The following is a 17,917-nucleotide window of genomic DNA, read 5'->3' as shown; positions in this document are numbered from 1 at the left end:
AAAGGTGGCTCCAGCATTCATAAGCCCAAACGGCATTTTGGCATACATGAATGTGCCCCAAGGAGTGGTACATGTTGTCTTCTCTTAATCATATGGGTGCACAACGATTTGATTAAAGCCTGAAAATCCATCTATAAAAGACATTACTTTTGCACCTAAGACTTGTTGCAACAAATGCTCCATTTTTGGCAGAGGATAATTATCCTTTTTGGAACATTTATTTAGATTCCTGAAATCAACACACAGTCTGATTTCACCATTCTTCTTCCTCACAACAACCAGATTGGCCACCCATTTAGAATATCTGAGAGGCACTATAATCTTAGTAGCCAGCAACTTTTTGATTTCTTTCTCAACCAGAGGAAGGAGCATAGGATTCATTGGTCTCAGCTTCTGTTTGAAGGGAATAATGTCTTTCTCAAGCGAAATTTTATGCTGAATTATATTCTTGTCATATGTCTTCAGATCACTGTACTCCCAAGCGAAAACATCAACAAAATGCCTCATTAACTTGCAGTATTCGGCATTCTAATCAGTTGATAGATTAGTAGACAGATTTATAAATTTGGGCTGACATGGGCATCCTATATTATGCTTACACACAACAGATTGATCTTCTTTATGGGTAGCTTTGTAAGGCACATCATTGTGGTCAAATAATCTCTCAAGAGGAATCAGGCCCTAGGAATATGGTTGCCAGGGAGTTGGACTATGTTATTCTTGCCGATCTTATTTCTAAGGTGGGACTTGGGATCTTCTAACAAAGCATCATTATTTTGGTCAATTTTCATTTCAGAGAACTCATCAATGACTTGAAGGAACCTATTTAACTCATCATCATAATCAAAAACCTTCCAATGGTGGACATTATCAGGTATGGAGGGTCTATACTTCATTTGTGCCTCATAAAATAGTTTGGGAGGTGATGGAGGTATGAACAAACTAGCTGAAACAGAAATGGAGTCGGCAAGCTGATTTTGGGATCTAGGAATGTATGAAATGCAAAAAATCAAAGAAATCTTTGACTCTCCATACCTCATCTCTGTATCCTCTCAGCCTCGGATGCTTTGCTTGGAATGCTTTATTTACTTGCTGAATTATTAGGTTAGAATCTCCAAACACCTTCAGCCTTTTTATTCCTCTGTCTATGGCTGCATGAAGGCCCAATAACAGTGCTTCATATTCTGCTATGTTGTTTGTGACCTGAAAAACCAGCTTCAGAGACAATTCAACTCTTTCTTACCGTGGGGATACTAGCACCACCCCTACTCTTGTAGTCTCTTTGGTACAAGCTCCATCAAAGAACATCTCCCAAATCTATCCTCCTACATCATGCTCAGCCTGATCTGATTGTTTCCTGATCTGCAATGAGGCCTTTTCAGATTCTTCTTTTTGAAGAATGCATGCACCAAAATCATTGTCCACTGCATATATGGGATGGTTTGTAGGATTCTTCTCATCACTAATGATATATGCCAGTTGTGCTTCTCTATATAATCTCCCACTTTCTCCTCGAAACACTGGGACAGTTGCATAACATAGATCATTCTGTAATGTCCCTCCTGGTCTCTTAATCCACCCTCTAGACAACAACATACCAAACTTCGGAGGGACATCGGCCACCACTATATCCATCATCATACTCTTCATGGGCAGCTGGGTTAAGGTAATGGCTAGATCCTTAATCAATCCAAGGCATTTTACCTTCCTTGAATCAAAAGAGAACAAATCATGATAAGGTCTAGTGATATCAAGGCCTAACTCTTCCATGACAGTTTTAGGCATTAGATTGTTGCTGGCACCTATGTCTAGCAGGCAATTGTGGAGGATTTAAATATCATGGATAGTTAATGAAACATAGAAATATGGAGAACTATTATCAGCAGGTTCAATCATGGGACTAAGCACAATAGCAGGCTTGTCATCTTGCAAATTGACAGAGTCAATAGAGGTTTGTTTAGACTCTAGCTCAAGGGCTTCAAGGATGGGTTTTCTAAATAGTTCGCTCTTTACCAACACGACCAAAGGCACAACTACTTTCAATTTCTGAACTTCTGATTCAAAACTGAAGGAAGAGAATACTTTATCAGTAGCTTTTACCTCTTGAACTGGGGTTTTGACGGTGAGATTATCAGCTTCTAGTCTTCTTTGCCTAGTATTCTGTGGCGCTATTTGGGCAGCAGCTTCTTGTGCAACGGTTTCTTTGGCCTTCTTTGCATTGGATCTAAGATTATATTTTTGCTACTGCTCACCAGACTGTAGAACAACACCACTGTCCCACTTCTGACTGTTTTGCTCTTGCAGTAGTGACTCTTCATATTCGGCCAATGTTAAAAACACAGCGCTGCCTTTATCTTCCATGCAGTGAATTTCATCCTCCTCTTCTTCCAATTGTTCCCCCTCCATGACTGCATTTTGAAAGAGAGTTTTAACCTTATGATCCTCTTTTGCTTCTCCACCCTTTGCATGATTTGTAGCTAATCATTTGCTTTTCTGAATGGGTTTGGGTTTCTTGGAACAAATGTGCTTTGCTGCCTTGTTTTTCCTGAAGTTTGCTCAACCTTTAGCTTAGATATTTCAGCAGCCAATGACTCTATCATCTTAGTCATTTTGTCTAATTTCGGCTCTGAAGTAGAGGTAGAGGAAGAAGAGGCCTCACCTCTCAGCCTTCTTTTATCAACTTGACTCTTCAACTTCTCTGCTGCCATAATATTGGATTCCACCTCCAGGGTTGCTTCTTGCATATCATTCAAAGTGGCACATCGTCTTTCTCTCAACAATAAGTAGAAATCAGGGTCAAAAGCATTGGCATATGTGAGTTTGGTGGTGGTGGGGGTAGGCTTTACCTCAGCTAGTATTTTAGTATACATCCTATTAAATCTCTTATTGAAGTCAGGCAAAGACTCACCCTTTTCTCTTTTCAAGTCTCCAAACTCAGTATGATAATATAATAAGTCCTTCTTATCTCCCCATTGCTTCAAAAATGCTTCATCTAATGCTTCAATGTTTGTTATAGATCACTGGGGTAACCCTCTAAACCACTTCCTAGCCTCTCCATCAAGGCTCTGGACAAAAACTCTCATCCATTCATCATTTTCACTTATATCTAAGTTATCAGCATAACTGTAGAAGGCTTCAAGATGTTCTTCAGCTGTCACTCCCTCTGTTCCAGTAAATTTAGGCATATATTTTTGATATTCTCCCATAGGCATAGGATTTAGAGGCACAGGAAATACCAAAGGTCCATATCTAGCAGCAACAATCCTCTCAATCCTAGTGGGCGCTTGCTGTCCTGCCATATTTGGAATATGTGGAGGAATACTAACAGATGGAGCAGTAGGAAACAATGCAATGGATGGAAGAGATATTGGGATGTTTTGGACAGTATGGGAAGCTTTCTTTGGACTGAGATTCAAAGGGGAACTGACTGCACAAGGGGCTGAACTAATCTCTGAAGGAATTTCTTTATTAACAACGCTGGGCTCCAAGACTTCAGGTTGTGATTCTTCAACTATAAACTCATTTTTCATAGATAAATCAGAGTTTTTAGGCTTACCTGATCCTGATGCCCCTTTCTTTGATTATTTCTTCGATTTAACAACCTTTTCAGGGTCAAGCAACGGTTCAGTTGGATATTTCTGAGGATTCCTTCTTGTATGCCTCACAAACTAAGCTAGAACTTCAATGTGGAGTCGCCAAAGGATGGTTTGCCACCAATGGAGTCGCTAGACAGATGATTACAACCAACATATGTGTTCAAAATTTGTTTGTCATCAAAGCTTGAAACTATGTCGTTTTCCCAAGGAAGCTTGAGCTCCGATTCTCTTCACTCCCTGACAACGGCGCCAATTAATGTTATCACCCCAAGAAACTCCCCTAGGTTGTAAATCGGTGATGCTCAGGAACATTAAAAATTAAATAGTTTTGTTGGATAAAATGATGGATAAATGGAATATGTACGACACATTTAAGCCAGATAACTGCTCCTACTATGACTATCCCCAGACATGGGCGAAGACCCCCAAACAACCAGGCTTTCAACCACCAACTACTCATAGTTTAAGTTAAAAGTGATAATGGAGAAGATTGATTGCACCAACAGATGCACAGGACCCTGTGATGGCCAGCTGCAACTAGTTAGAAGGTCTGCAAGGCTATTATTCAATAAACAGGGAGGATGAGAGCTCTTTGTTACTTAAAGAACAACAATCTGCAAGCAAAAATCAATAAACCACTAAATTGTAACATTGAGGTGGGATGACAGCCCCTCTGATGTTAAACATTCACAACATATCAACAAATGCAAGCAATAAGAGCCTGGAACATAGAAGTAGTGTGAAGTGAGCAGGTGACAACAAAAGAAGCTTGTATTAGTGGAAATCAAGACCAGAAGCTGCAGGTCTCATAGTACTAACAGTCTCCAGAAGTTAAAAGGCTACAATAAGCTCTCATTCATCAAACACTCATAAATCCCTTACATTCTGTTTTCTGAGTATATATGGTGTTACAATACAAAATATCTCTGCTAACCAATGCGTGGAGGAGCCCATAAATGGCCACCAACCACATTTACACTTAGAAATGGGCCTCTGATACAAATCTGACTGTGTTTTAAATGGATTTGACCCTCTCTCGCACTCTAAGGTCCTCCTTGGGCAGGTGGAGTGAAATATGGGTGAAACCCATAACCATTGAATGCTCTGAACTGATCGGTGGTGTCCTGCTTCCTCCTCGGCCATACTATTGATTAATTGCAGCTGCTGAACATTAAAACGACTCAATCATGAATGTTTTGCTTATAAACAGTGAAATGCTGCCAAACTGCTCCTTCCCGCCCATCACTGCTTCTTTTGAACTTTAAAAGTCCTTAGGCATGGTTCAATCATCTATCGGGTCTGCCATTCAGGCTGCAATCACATATGATAGCCGGTCAATGCTCTGTTTCCTTGTATTTGCAAATACATGCAAAAATGCTGCAAAACATGAAAAATTCCCTTTGGCAGACTTCAAATATTAAATAATTTCGTTCCAGAAACCCATTGGGTCCGGGTCTCATCGCATCGACTCTCATATATGCAAATGCTATGCACCACTGGTTTCCCCGATTGCGATATGTCGATTGCGATATGGGCCGATACCGCCGATGCTCCTCTTTTCTTTATATTTGAAAATACATTGAAAACTGCTGTAAAACATGGGAAATTTTCTTTTGGCGGACTTGAAAACATATATATTTTACTTCTCGGACCCCATCGGGTCCGGGCTTCATCACTATCGGCACCCGCCAAGGCTTCCTTTATATTTCCTTATATTTCGTTATATAAAAATGCGCCAAAAATCATTGAAAACGGCCTTAGCGCGCAGACCTGAAAATTTATAAAAAAATCCTTTATATCGCCATCGGGTCCGACCCATTGGGTCGCATACATGTCTTATTTAAAAGCCCCGCCTCTTTGAAAACGCTGATAGCGATATCGCTATGGACCCGACAATTTATCAGAAATAATTTAAAACGCCATCGGGTCCGGCTCATCGGGTTGGAAGCATATCATATGTGAAGGCCCCGCCCCTTTGGCTATCCCGATAGCGATATTGCGACATGATCTCGGCCGTTGATCCAGATGTGCGATCAGGTAAAATTTTAAGAACCCCCCCTAAATTTATAAATATAATAAATGGGTGAATCTCCATGGTATATAGGAAAAATGGAAGGTGATTTTATCAATAATATAATATGTATATATAATTATTTGGCGAATCTCTCACCAGGCATGGCGAATATTTTACTCAATTATAAAATCTTGTAAGATCTTGGTGAGTCTTTCACTAAATAATAAAACTTTGTAAAGTCCTAGTGAATCTTAGCATAGGCTACATGTTGGTTTAATTCCCCCATTTAAATAGGCTACATTCCAGGTCAATACCATGGGTCAATACCATGTGCCCTTTTGGTGAATACCATGGGTCAATACCATGTGCCATTTTTATTTTTATTAATTCTAATATTAGCGTTAATAATGGTTTTTTGCATGGTATTAATAACAATGTAGTCCATGGTATTTGTCCCATAGTATTTTGGCCACTGGTTTCACCTAAATATAACCCATTTTTTGAGTGTTCGTAAATATAAGGTGACTTATGGAGTAAATATAAAAAAATGTTTTATTTGTTTACCATACCTCTCGTTTATTTATATTTTTATTAATTTACCATACCTCTTTTAGAAATATGATATTTGGCCCATAGGATTCACTTAACTAAAACGTATTTCTTGAGCCTTCATAAATAGATAGAGGGTTATGGACTAAATATAAAAAGAAGTTTTATTTATTTACGATACGTCTAGTTTATTTATATTTTTATTTATTTACCATACCTTTTGAGTAAGTATAAAAAGACGTTTTATTTATTTACCATACCTCCACTTTACTTATATTTTTATTTGTTTACACCCTTACATGTATATAAGGTGACTTGTGGAGTAAATATAAAAAATGTTTTATTTATTTACCATACCTCTCATTTATTTATATTTTTATTAATTTACCATACCTCTCATTTATCTATATTTTTATTAATTTACCATACCTCTTTTATAAATATGGTATTTGGCCCATAGGATTCACTTAAATAAAACCTATTCTTGAAAATGGGCGAATGGATTCACTTAAATAAAACCTATTCTTGAAAATGGGTGAATGGAAGGTTGTAAGTCCTAATTTCAAGGGCTAAATTTACCTTTTTTACCCTCTCCCTTAAAATAAGGTGGGCTATTTGAGGTGATTTGTAAAAATGTACTATGATACAAAATATTCGCCCACTAAAAATTTAAAACCCCTTAATTTTGCCAAAGGGCGAACATTCGCCCCTAAAATTATCCTTGTGTGCGATCGACGGTCCTCATGAAATTGCCGGTCACCATTTCCATCGCCCCTTTTAAAAGCGCCGATACCGCCGATGCTTCTGTCGATTGCGACCCGCCGATGCAATATCGGCGATCGCTCATCGGCGATGTATTGTGCCCCGACCCCTTTGTAAGTCCTCCATTGCGACATGATCTAGGCCATTGATCCTGATGCACTATCAATGGCTCTGATCGAATCGCTATATCGCATCGCTATGCCATCGCCGATACCTCTGACTGCTCCGATGCTCCAACCCACCGATATGCCGATTGGTGATCACTGATCGACAATCTCCCATGTCACTGCCATTGCATGCCTTCTCCGATTGCGATATGCCGACGCGATCTGGGCTGTTGATCGGCCAAATCCAACGACTGATATGATTTCGGACCTCTAAGCCTGCGATTTGAGTTTTTTCCTGATTTTAGAGTATTTGTGCCTTTTGATAGTGTATTTTTGCTTTCCCAAGGGCTTTTCTTTTGCAACCAATTTGATCGGTGGAAGGCTTTTAATCAAAATTTGAAGATTTCAACAGCAAAAATGGATCCTTTGGTATGATTTTAAGTGTGTTTGCAGCCTTTGAGACTGTTTTGAATCCATTTTTTATTCTTTTGCATAGCAGAGCTAACAACTCCTACACAAGTTCAAATAATAGGAAGGAATATATAATTACAACACGCCTACTAGTTAGCGAAGAGTCTTGACTCTGTAGTATATCATGATATTGAGTAGGTTGAATGCCTAGGTCCAATCCTTCCACAACAGAGAAGTAGTAGTGCAATATTAGGAATGGATGAATCATGAGAAAGGTTACTCCTACATAAAGGAAACTATGGCTCTACCATACCCCATAAATGTTTTCACAATAAGTTGGGTTCATTTTTGTTTCTTAAAAAACTTGATATAATTGATAATACATGGTTGATTTGAGCCTAGTAGACTATTATTGTATAGTATTGATAATGGGTGGAGTGTCCACTTAAAATATTTGTGAGAACAATTTGATCAGCGAAAGAGTATTTAATCTACAAAAAAAAAGCTATTAACTATTCTTATTTATTTTAATCTACAAAACCCCTAGACTACGAATATGAATAACACATTCAAACCAATGAAAACTAAAAAAAAAATGGGAATAATTAACACATAATAGCATATAAACAATGGTATCATTGTTTCAGTGACAACTATCAAAATTGTACACATTCTAGCTTTCACATTCCAACTTCCAACTAAGAAACAATCAAGGTAAAACGTAATTAGTTCCAAGCAATCTAATGGAAATGTCATTCTACTTGTGGGTGGTATACATGTAGTTCTCTTGCAACATTTTTGGTGGTACAACGGTGCTAAACTATACCTTTGGGATGGTCTCTAGATCACAATGGATGGAACTTCATTATATTTTTGTGTGATATGGGGAGGCATCTGGGTTAGTGCTCAATGGTAGTAAGTCATTGCCTCTCTTTTCAAATAGTGACAGGAAGGAGATAGATTTCATTGTAGGTATTTTTGGTGTTGGTTCCAAACCGCTATTCAATGGATTCACATAACTAGGCTTCATATCAAATCCAAACAATTATAGGTCAGTATATTGGATTTGGCTTCTAGAAAAAATTCAATATAGATTGAATTATTGGACTCATAGGTGGCTTTCCTTAGGAGGGAGATATACACTCATACATCATGTTCTACAACAAATCTCTATATATTGAGCCCATATTTTTCCACTTTCGTCATCAATTATTCTGAGAATCTAGTTTATACTTTCTTGCTTCCTATGGTCGGATACTGGAGAGTCACGAGAATATGATTTGATAAATTGGGAAATGATCATTCCTCCAAAGGAATGTGGACGTTGGGGCATCTTGGATACAAGAGCCTTTGGGTGGGCTCTACTAATTAAATCTCTATGGAGGGCTCTATACAATGAAGGTACATGGAGGGATATCATTTCAGTGAAGTGCCTAAAAGGGAAGAGCATATTTGATTAGTACAAAGCGGGTAATATATGCATCAAATTTGGATCTTACATTTGGTTGAGTTTTCACAAAGTGAAATGTTTGTTTTTACAAAGGCTTAGATGGTCATTTTGCAAGGAAAATCACATTTTAATCGGGATTAACCAAGTTTTTTGTGTGAATTCAACTTTACAACTACAAGAGGATACCATAGATGTTCTTCATGTCAAGGGTTACATTTTCTTGGAACATGTCATTCAGAATTGGAGCAAGCAATATACAGTTTGGAAAGAGGCACCAAAATTTTTCTTAAAAGGTCATTGAGCGGTCAATTGGAATTAATTTGCATGAGATCTTAGACAAGCGGGTCTTTGCAGAGCCGAGAGGGGGGACTTTCTCACATGGGATAGGAAACTTTACCTATGAGCTATGGTGGTCACAAACATATAAATGTATATTATGTGCACTAAGATTTTTTTAACTAACCCATGTTGGTTTAAGAAAGTGTGGAAGTGGAGGGTTCTCATGAAGATAATCCTCTTCACATGGTTGGCTTGGCATAATAAAATACCGACTTGGGAAAACCTTTGCAGGAGGGGATTCAAAGGTCCTGGATGGTGCCCACTATGTCGAGAGTCAATTGAAATAGAACTACATCTTTTCCTACAATGCACGAAAACCTCACAGGTATGGCTATGGGTTCTACAACTTTATCACCTTCCTTATAGATAGTTTCTCTCGGTTGAAAAATTCCTTTGTTGGTGGGTCTCGATGGGGGGTCAGCATAAGTTAATTCCTTTATTTTTATTCTCGGAGATCTCGCGAACAAGGAACTTTTACATTTTTGAGGGTATTCCTATTAATGTACACATAATTTGCTACAACATTGGGACATGGATGGACACACAAGGGGATTGCACTCGACCATCAAAGATTTACATGTTTGGATTATTCCCCCCACATATATGGTTTCCTGTAGGTTTTGCCGATGGAGCTGCATAGGGTGTTTTTTGTGGTTGTGGGGCATGGCTCATAATTTGCAATATGACACATTAAAAATTAATTTGGCATGGTGGTAGCAGTACAAATACTAGAGCCGAGATATTGGCAGTATGGGAATTGCTCTGGTTCTCCAAGAAGAGGCTTCTAGATTGCATTCATATATATGGAGATTCAAAGTCTATCATTGATGGTGTTCTGGGGCACCCTAATTTAGCTCCACCAAACCTTTGTTGTTTGTTGGATTGTATTAGATCTCTTCAACTATCAATCAAAAATATAACTTTCCAACACATATTTTGAAAACCAAACATGGTTATTGATTCCATATCAAAAGAAGGTCTTAATGTTGTTGTTGGCATTTCGAGTTTCAAATATATTGAGGATAACATAACTAAGGATGAGGATGTGATTCCTCTCCCATAGGCTCTATTTTTAGTCTTACAATGATGAATATAGATAAGTCTATTTTGGTATATTCAATATGACATAATGTTTTGTAAATCATAAATATTCTAGGTAGTAGGGATGCATGGTTTACATGAGACAATTTGTGTGGACTAAGATGGACATCTCCCTCATGCAATGGTCTATTTTGAACAACAAACAACATGCCCAGTGCTTTTATTGTAGTCAGTTTCATGACAGGTGACATTGCTCATTGGAGCATAATTTCCATCAAAAGAATAAAATTATACTCTTTGGTTGGTGCATGTTGTAGAAAATTCCAGGGATACAACTTGTTTTTTTAGTACACGATGTCATGAAACCTGTGCAATTAAAACTTGATGTCATGAAGCATGTCGAATTAATGCTTGTTTTATTTAACCGATGATACCATCAAACCTAAATTTTATAATTGAATTACAACTTCCTTCATTTATGATGATGTCATCAAACTTTGATGCTAAAAATTAATGTCCTTCAAGCTTCATTTGCTTCATTTATGATGATGTCGTGAAACTTGGATGCTAAAACATAATGCCCTTCGAGATCCATTACATCAAGCTTTGGTTTTGAAGGACCAATTTAGGGCACCTGTCTCACTCTCCTACCAACTAAAGGATTCCATCGCTGCTATTATGATAGCTGCTATATTAGTTTGCTATTGGAAGATTCCACCCCGTTTGGTATTTATGGGGATTTTGATTTTAGTTAAACACCAATTGGATGACATATTTACATCGAAGGTTAAAGAAAACCTTGGCAAAGTGGATGCCCTCAACCAAACAAAATGGGGGCAGTTTGAGGCACGATAATCAAGATCGAATTCGAATTGAATTTCAAACAAAAATTGAAATGGAAAATTTGTTGACATACATCTAAGAGACACTCAAAATACCATAAGTTTTTAAATTTGAGTTTGGGTGTCACAAATTTTTTATTTTATTTTATTTTGCAATTCAATTTATTTCTTTTTGAAATATTAAACCATTCCAATACTACATATTTCAACACATACAAAATTTAGTTTTGTAGAGGAAAGAATTTGTGGACATTGCATTTTGGTGTTGGTGTTGGAATGCATAGTTTAATATTGTTTCTGGAAAAACTAGTGTCTTTTCAATCGACTAGCCCTCTAGGTTTGGTAGCTACCCTAGAAACAATAGTTCAAAGTAATTCAACGATTTCTTCTATGCACAATAGATAAGAGAAAGATGAGAGGACCATCCTAGAACTTCCGCTTGATCCTTTGCTTGATCTTTATCCCCCTTGATAGAGCTTGCAACTCCTCTTCGTACTTATCCCGCTTGAAGAGTACCTATAGAAACAGAGTAGCAAAGAACCATCATAGCATCTTGATCTATTTTATCATAAGCATTACAGAATCAGATGTATAATGAACATACAATGGCATTCACAAATAATAACATTCACAAGTAATAACATTCACAAGTGCAGAATTATATGGAAGAAAAATTGAAGAACTTTATTAAGTAGAAGGGATAATTACAACCCAGTTTTCTGATTTAGCATCATCCTCCCAACATCAATCCCTATTCACCTCATGAAATAGCAAGATCACACCAACAATACAATGTTTTTATCTCAAATACAAACTATCAGCACTTCCTTGCAATTCACAATATTCCAGCCTCTAGATCTCTCAAATGAGGGATCCATTTATAGATGTGTGCAAGGGTGTGAGTCATCTCTAGGTTTTTGATTAGTGTCATTCCACTTGTTGCATTTGGTTCCAGTTGGAGATTTCTTGGATCTCTTACTCATCCTTGGGCGAATTCAGAGAGGCAAGTGTCATAGGAGAAGTTTCTAGAAGATTCCATGAGCATCTAGTTAGCAAACTATCTCGGACATTTGTCCATCCTCGATCATCACACCCTACAAAAGGCCTCATTAGTATGCATCGTACCTAGCTAGTGTAGAAGTCAGTATGCATCACACCGTGACAGTGGAGCAGTCAGTATGGTCTAGTTTAGGCCAATTCTGGATGGTTTTTCAGGTGGAACTTTCGGGGAAAGATGTAATCAGTTGACCATGATCTTTTAGGGTATGAAACAACTCTTTTAGGGGTTAAAGAGCCCTAGTTTATCGACATATAAGATTGGGGCTGAAGTGCCCAAATATGTCTATAACAAATATGATAAATAATAGTAAAGAAAAATAGTTATCTTTTGTGATGTTCATTAAATTTCTAAAAGAGACTGAACATTATTCATAAATCTCAATATAATTTAGTTGAGATTTATCTTATTTCTAGATTTACCAAGATTCAAAAGGGATCAAATCTTTATTCATTCTAAAATACCTTTTGATTTTATGAACGCTTGGTATATCTTGAATTAAGATAAATAATATAATATTATTTTAGAAATTAATATATTTATATTTTTGTATGAGAAAAATTTGATAGTTAGAAGGATAAATCAAATTCAAAACATAAATTGACAAATATTTAAAATTTTCAACAGTTAAAAAAAACTTCCATTATTTTTTTATATTTTATTTTTATGCTAAACTTAATTAATGTTATAAATTTTACATATTTATTAATTTGTTAATAAGATGAATGCTTTCTAGCCGTGAGGCTCATTCTACAGCCCATTAGTTCATCTATCCATGCCACTTAAAAATAAACTTAGAACTTAAAAATTATGATATAAATAAAAAATAATGTAAAATATAATTAAAAAAATTAATGTGTTATAACGTATTTAGAAGTAAAAGAAATGTGTAAATCAGATGTTTAAATCTTATACTTTTAAAAAATATTTCAACAAGAGATTTAAGTAAATTATTTGAAGGTCTATGTTAACTAATTTATCTTCATATCAACTTCATATATATCTATATATAGAAAACATATTAAGTTTTATGGTTAAAATTTTTACTTGGTCCTATATTAAAAAATACAATTTAAGCAATGAAAAATGACATGGAATTTTACACTCTAAAAAGTAAGCATTAAATTGATAAGAGAGGCAAACTCATTTACAAGAACAATGATGCTTGAGCCATTCAAGGTTGTAGCAAATACTAATATGGCAAAGGCCATGCTGAGAGTGGAATCTATTAGCAAAAGTAGATAAATGGGGCATGCCTCCATTGCATAATGCACGAAGTTGAGGGTTGGGAGAAATAGTTAAGGGTGAAGTGAATGGAGATAGAACAATAGGTTGATTTGAGCTTTAAAACTTGCGTTCCGCTTGAAACCACTCCCTTTTTCTGAAACACTCCTTTTTTCTCTGCTGGTCTATACCTTGCGATGGACTGAACGATTGTACACTTAAAAGCTATTGACCAATGGAACTCCGGGAATTTTTTGTCAATTTTGGGTAGTGGGTCACCTACAAGCAAAAGTAGTACTAAGAAACTTTAGTCTCTTGCCTAACTTAAAATTGAAAAAATAATTTAATCACCAAACTTTGATTGAAAAACTTATCACAAAAAATAGGAAAACGTACTACATAAAGAAATCTCTTCGAGAGAAGCGCTACCCTATTATGGGGAAACAAGAGAGGAATAAGCCTCCACTTTAACCCTCCATTCTTGCTTGGTCGTAGGTTCCTTCAAGGTGTAAATCATAGCTCACTTTTGGCCACTTCAGAAACAAAGGAAGAAATATTGGGCTACTATTTTCATATATGCATAAAACCTAATTATTCTTGTGTTTTCTTTTAATTACAAGAATATTAAAAATACAAAGTCTAAAGTCGAGCCCATGATCATGAATAGAGAAGGAGAGTCGAATTCCATATGCCTCAATAACGTCATTGTCCTCTTTCTTATGCACGATACAAACACTAAAAATCCTTAATCTCTGTTTCCCAGCCTTTGAAAATCGATGGCGTAGCAACCCCACGGGGAAGAGGAGCTTTGAACTTGCTCCCTCAGTGCATCAAATGTAGCGAAAATCCCATATAGATCCCGGAAATGCACAGAAAAAGGTATTGGTGAGTACACTACACTGGATATGTGGTTAAAAAACTTTCAATATAAATACCTAGATAGCATGGATCATGAACGATGAAGCAGAAGCCAATATCACAACAAGAAATCATCATCATTTGGTTTGGGGGAGGCGAAGAGAGCAAGCATAGAGTCAAAGGCGATCTTCTTAGCAAGAAGAAGAATAAATTTTGGTTAGTGGTCTCCACAACCGAACAAGGAGAGGGCAATCAAAGAGGAGCCAGTCGCAGCCAACCTCACTTTGTAGCATCGCCACGCCAGTTGGATGGAAACGACCGCCCATGTCCTCCACCCAGAATAGTAATACCTCGAGATGGAAACTTTGTCTAAATGTACCTGGTGGCCAACTATCAACATTGATATCACATCTGCCTTATTAAAATCCCATTGAACCAATCATACAACATTATTATTCTTTAATAAATCCCACTAACCCAACCATACAACATTATTATTATTTAACAAAACCCACTAACCCAACCATACAACATTATTATTCTCTAACAATTTTCTAATAAATGTTCTATCTAATTCTCAGCAGAACTAGGACCAGCTCATCTCGAACCTAAATACACAGGTGCTTGCATTTGTTTGAAGAAATATTGGCATTTCCAAAACCTTGATCCTCTCCTCATGATGGAATTGGCTACAACTATACTCATCATTACTAGTTTTCTTTTTACTATTTTTGTTAGGGATAACATTGCTCTGGAAGCCTTCACCATGTCTGAAAACTGTGTGTGGGAAGCATGTTCAAATAACAGGAGGACCCAATGGTATTGGCCTTGCTATTTCCAAAGAGGCTCTCTCTCAAGGAGCTTTTGTTACTCTGATAGCCAGAAGCTCTGCCAAATTGGAGAAGGCCATAGACAAGTTCGTCGATAATAAAACTATCAGTGCTAATAAAATATTCACAAAGGTACATGGATATGTTTTTCTCATTGTCCTTTCGTCGATAATAGAACTATCAGTGCTAATAGAATATTCAAAAAGGTACATGGATATGTTTTTCTCATTGTCTTTTATTATTATTATTGAAGCACCTTAGCTGAATATTTTTAGAATTTGTAATCCAGTCAAGTTTTAGCTTTTTGCAGACAACTGATGTGAGTGACTATGAAATTCTTTCACATGCAATACAACAATATTTTCAATGGAGACCTAATGATATTTTGTTTGCAATGCTAGGTGGGTGAGATTGGATATATAGATGAAATTCCCATCAAAGATTTTCATGAGACAATTAACACAAATTTATCAGGGATGGTAAACACTTTGCATGTTGCTCTTCACTTGATGAAGCATTGCACAGACCAAGGCCATGCCCGACCACCCATGTCTGTTGTTCTTGTCAGTTCTTTGGCTGGTCTTGTATGATTCATGAAATTGGTTTTCCGGTTGTAGATGGTTTTTATTTTTTGTGATTAGAGTTTTAGGTTAAAGTTTGTTTATTGTTATTTTTGTTAAATCTATTTATATATTAAAAATATATTTTTATAAAAAAAATTCACAATCTTGAAATTATATTGTCGCATTCTAATAAAAATCTATTTCAATGGATTTACTCTTTTATGTGTTTTGCAATATGCATGGTATGGGGATCCTATTTATTCTGCAACTAAATATGGCGTGAAATGGCTTGTTGAGGCCCTTAGACTTGAATTAATGCCTTAAATGGGACGACACACAATTGCAGCAGTGTCTGGATTTTTGGGGTGTTCCACTTCGCTGCCTTATTTTCCATCATACTGGTCACCTTATTGTGCACTGTCCATGAAGGAGGGGAGTACGTCGCATGGCTCACAAGTGACATATATGTGATATAAAAGGGAAAGCTAGAAGTCCACCTGATATCTAGATGATTGGACGTGGTAGGACACATCATTTGGATATGGCTATGAGTCCTACATGTAATCCTCATTTCAACCCTACTTCTCCTGTTGTTGATTCATATCCATTGATCTATGTTGAGTCTGTACCTATTTTGGTTCAGTCCGCCTCATGGACATCCAAGGATTCTGGAACCTTGGATGCTCGAGAGACTTCCCTACCTATATCAGACACGATCCCTCTTCTAACATGCCCCAAATCGACCCCTACTCTTTCTATGCCAACTCATATGTCGCCTCTTGACATCCCTTCCACATCTCATTTTTCATATATCCCTTCTCCTATTACACATCGCCATCACTCTCCAAGTTTTGCCATCCACAAGCCACCTGGCTCCATGTCCCCTCTCATTAGCCCTTTATCGACTAGAAATATTATTATCCGTCGAAAAAAGAAATGGGATAGTCAAAATTTTAGGGGGTGTCCCCGGAATATCCCTTTTGAGTCTTTCAATCCTCACTCCTTGACAAATGTCCCCATTGCGTTGTCTTCCTCTCCCCAGGCCCTTAGAGGCAAAAATCCTATAACCAGACCTTCATGAATTACATTATGTCCATGAACATTTAGGGACTAGGGTCGTCCCGCAAATTTTGGCCCTAAAGGAGCTATTCTTCATGACTCACCCTTTCATCATTCCACTGCAAGAGACTATGCATCTAACACACCAGGTGATCAAATATTTTTAGGAAGATGCTCCCTGACTGGTATATGGTGGCTACTAATACTGATGGCCTTTCAGGGGCTTAGTTTCTTTATGGGATCCTCGATGGGTAAGGATGATGGCATTCTCATGTTTTGCCGATATTCTATTAGCTGGATATATTAGAGCTTTAATGGGCTGTATCCATATAATGAACATATATGCCTCATATAGGGATAAAGACTCTTTTTGGCGGAAATTAGTGGCAACACAGAGGTTGGAGATTGCCACACGAATCATGGTAGGGGATATGAACTGTACTACTAGTTTGGATGAGGTGTGGGGTTGGAACAGAAGAATAGATCCTGCTAGTGCCCAGATAAAAGATATCATCATTGACTATAACTTCATTGACATCTGACCATGCAAGATTGCGCCAACCTGGGACAATGGGAGATTAGGTAATGATTATGTTGCTAAAATATTAGATCATTTTCTACTTCAGGAACATGTTATTGAGAGACTTGGATTGGTCAAATCTGACATTGTGGATAATTACATATCCGACCACCGGCCCATTATTCTCAGCTAGCACCAGGGGGATATTAGGTTTGGGATGCCATTTAAATTCAATCGAGTGTGGTTGGAGGACCCCGATTTTGGCAAGCTAGTGCAGGACACTTGGGAAAAGCCTATATCATATTCCCCTTCTCCCATGATGTGTATGCTGGAAAATCTTCGGGCCACTAAGAAGGTGGTTAAAATATGGGAGCGAATGCGGATTTCCCAACAAAAAATAGAACTGAGTTGGATAACAGCGGCTCTATCTTCTCTCCAAACACTTTTGTTAATGCATCAACTCTTAGTGGAGGTTTGGGGCGAAATTCATTCACTTGAGAATAAGAGGAAATTAGTACTCAAATGTCCTAGTTGTTCCATTAAACTCAAACTTTCTTATAAAAGCAAAAAATCAGAAATGTTATCAAAGACTTATTTTGAAAAGTGAGGAGTAAATACTAGTTTAACCATTATTTTCCTAAAAGGAAAATATATTACAAACCTAGAAGGGCTTATCTCCTAAGAAAATTAATTTT

At 37.1% G+C, this 17,917-nt stretch overlaps 1 pseudogene; it reads left to right on the top strand.

Moving 5' to 3' along the window:
- The window catches only part of LOC149242666 (3-dehydrosphinganine reductase TSC10A-like), a 30,949-nt pseudogene extending 13,705 nt beyond the window's left edge, over nt 1–17,244 (top strand).
- Nucleotides 17,245–17,917: the final 673 nt, after the last annotated feature.

This window comes from Pinus tabuliformis, chromosome 8, assembly GCF_031772625.1.
Source record: "Pinus tabuliformis cultivar Carrire ecotype Pingquan chromosome 8, CPIR1, whole genome shotgun sequence".
In the NCBI taxonomy this organism is placed as follows: Eukaryota; Viridiplantae; Streptophyta; class Pinopsida; order Pinales; family Pinaceae; genus Pinus; species Pinus tabuliformis.
Note: the sequence above shows the minus strand (reverse complement) of the source record. Positions and strands in the feature narration are given on the sequence as shown.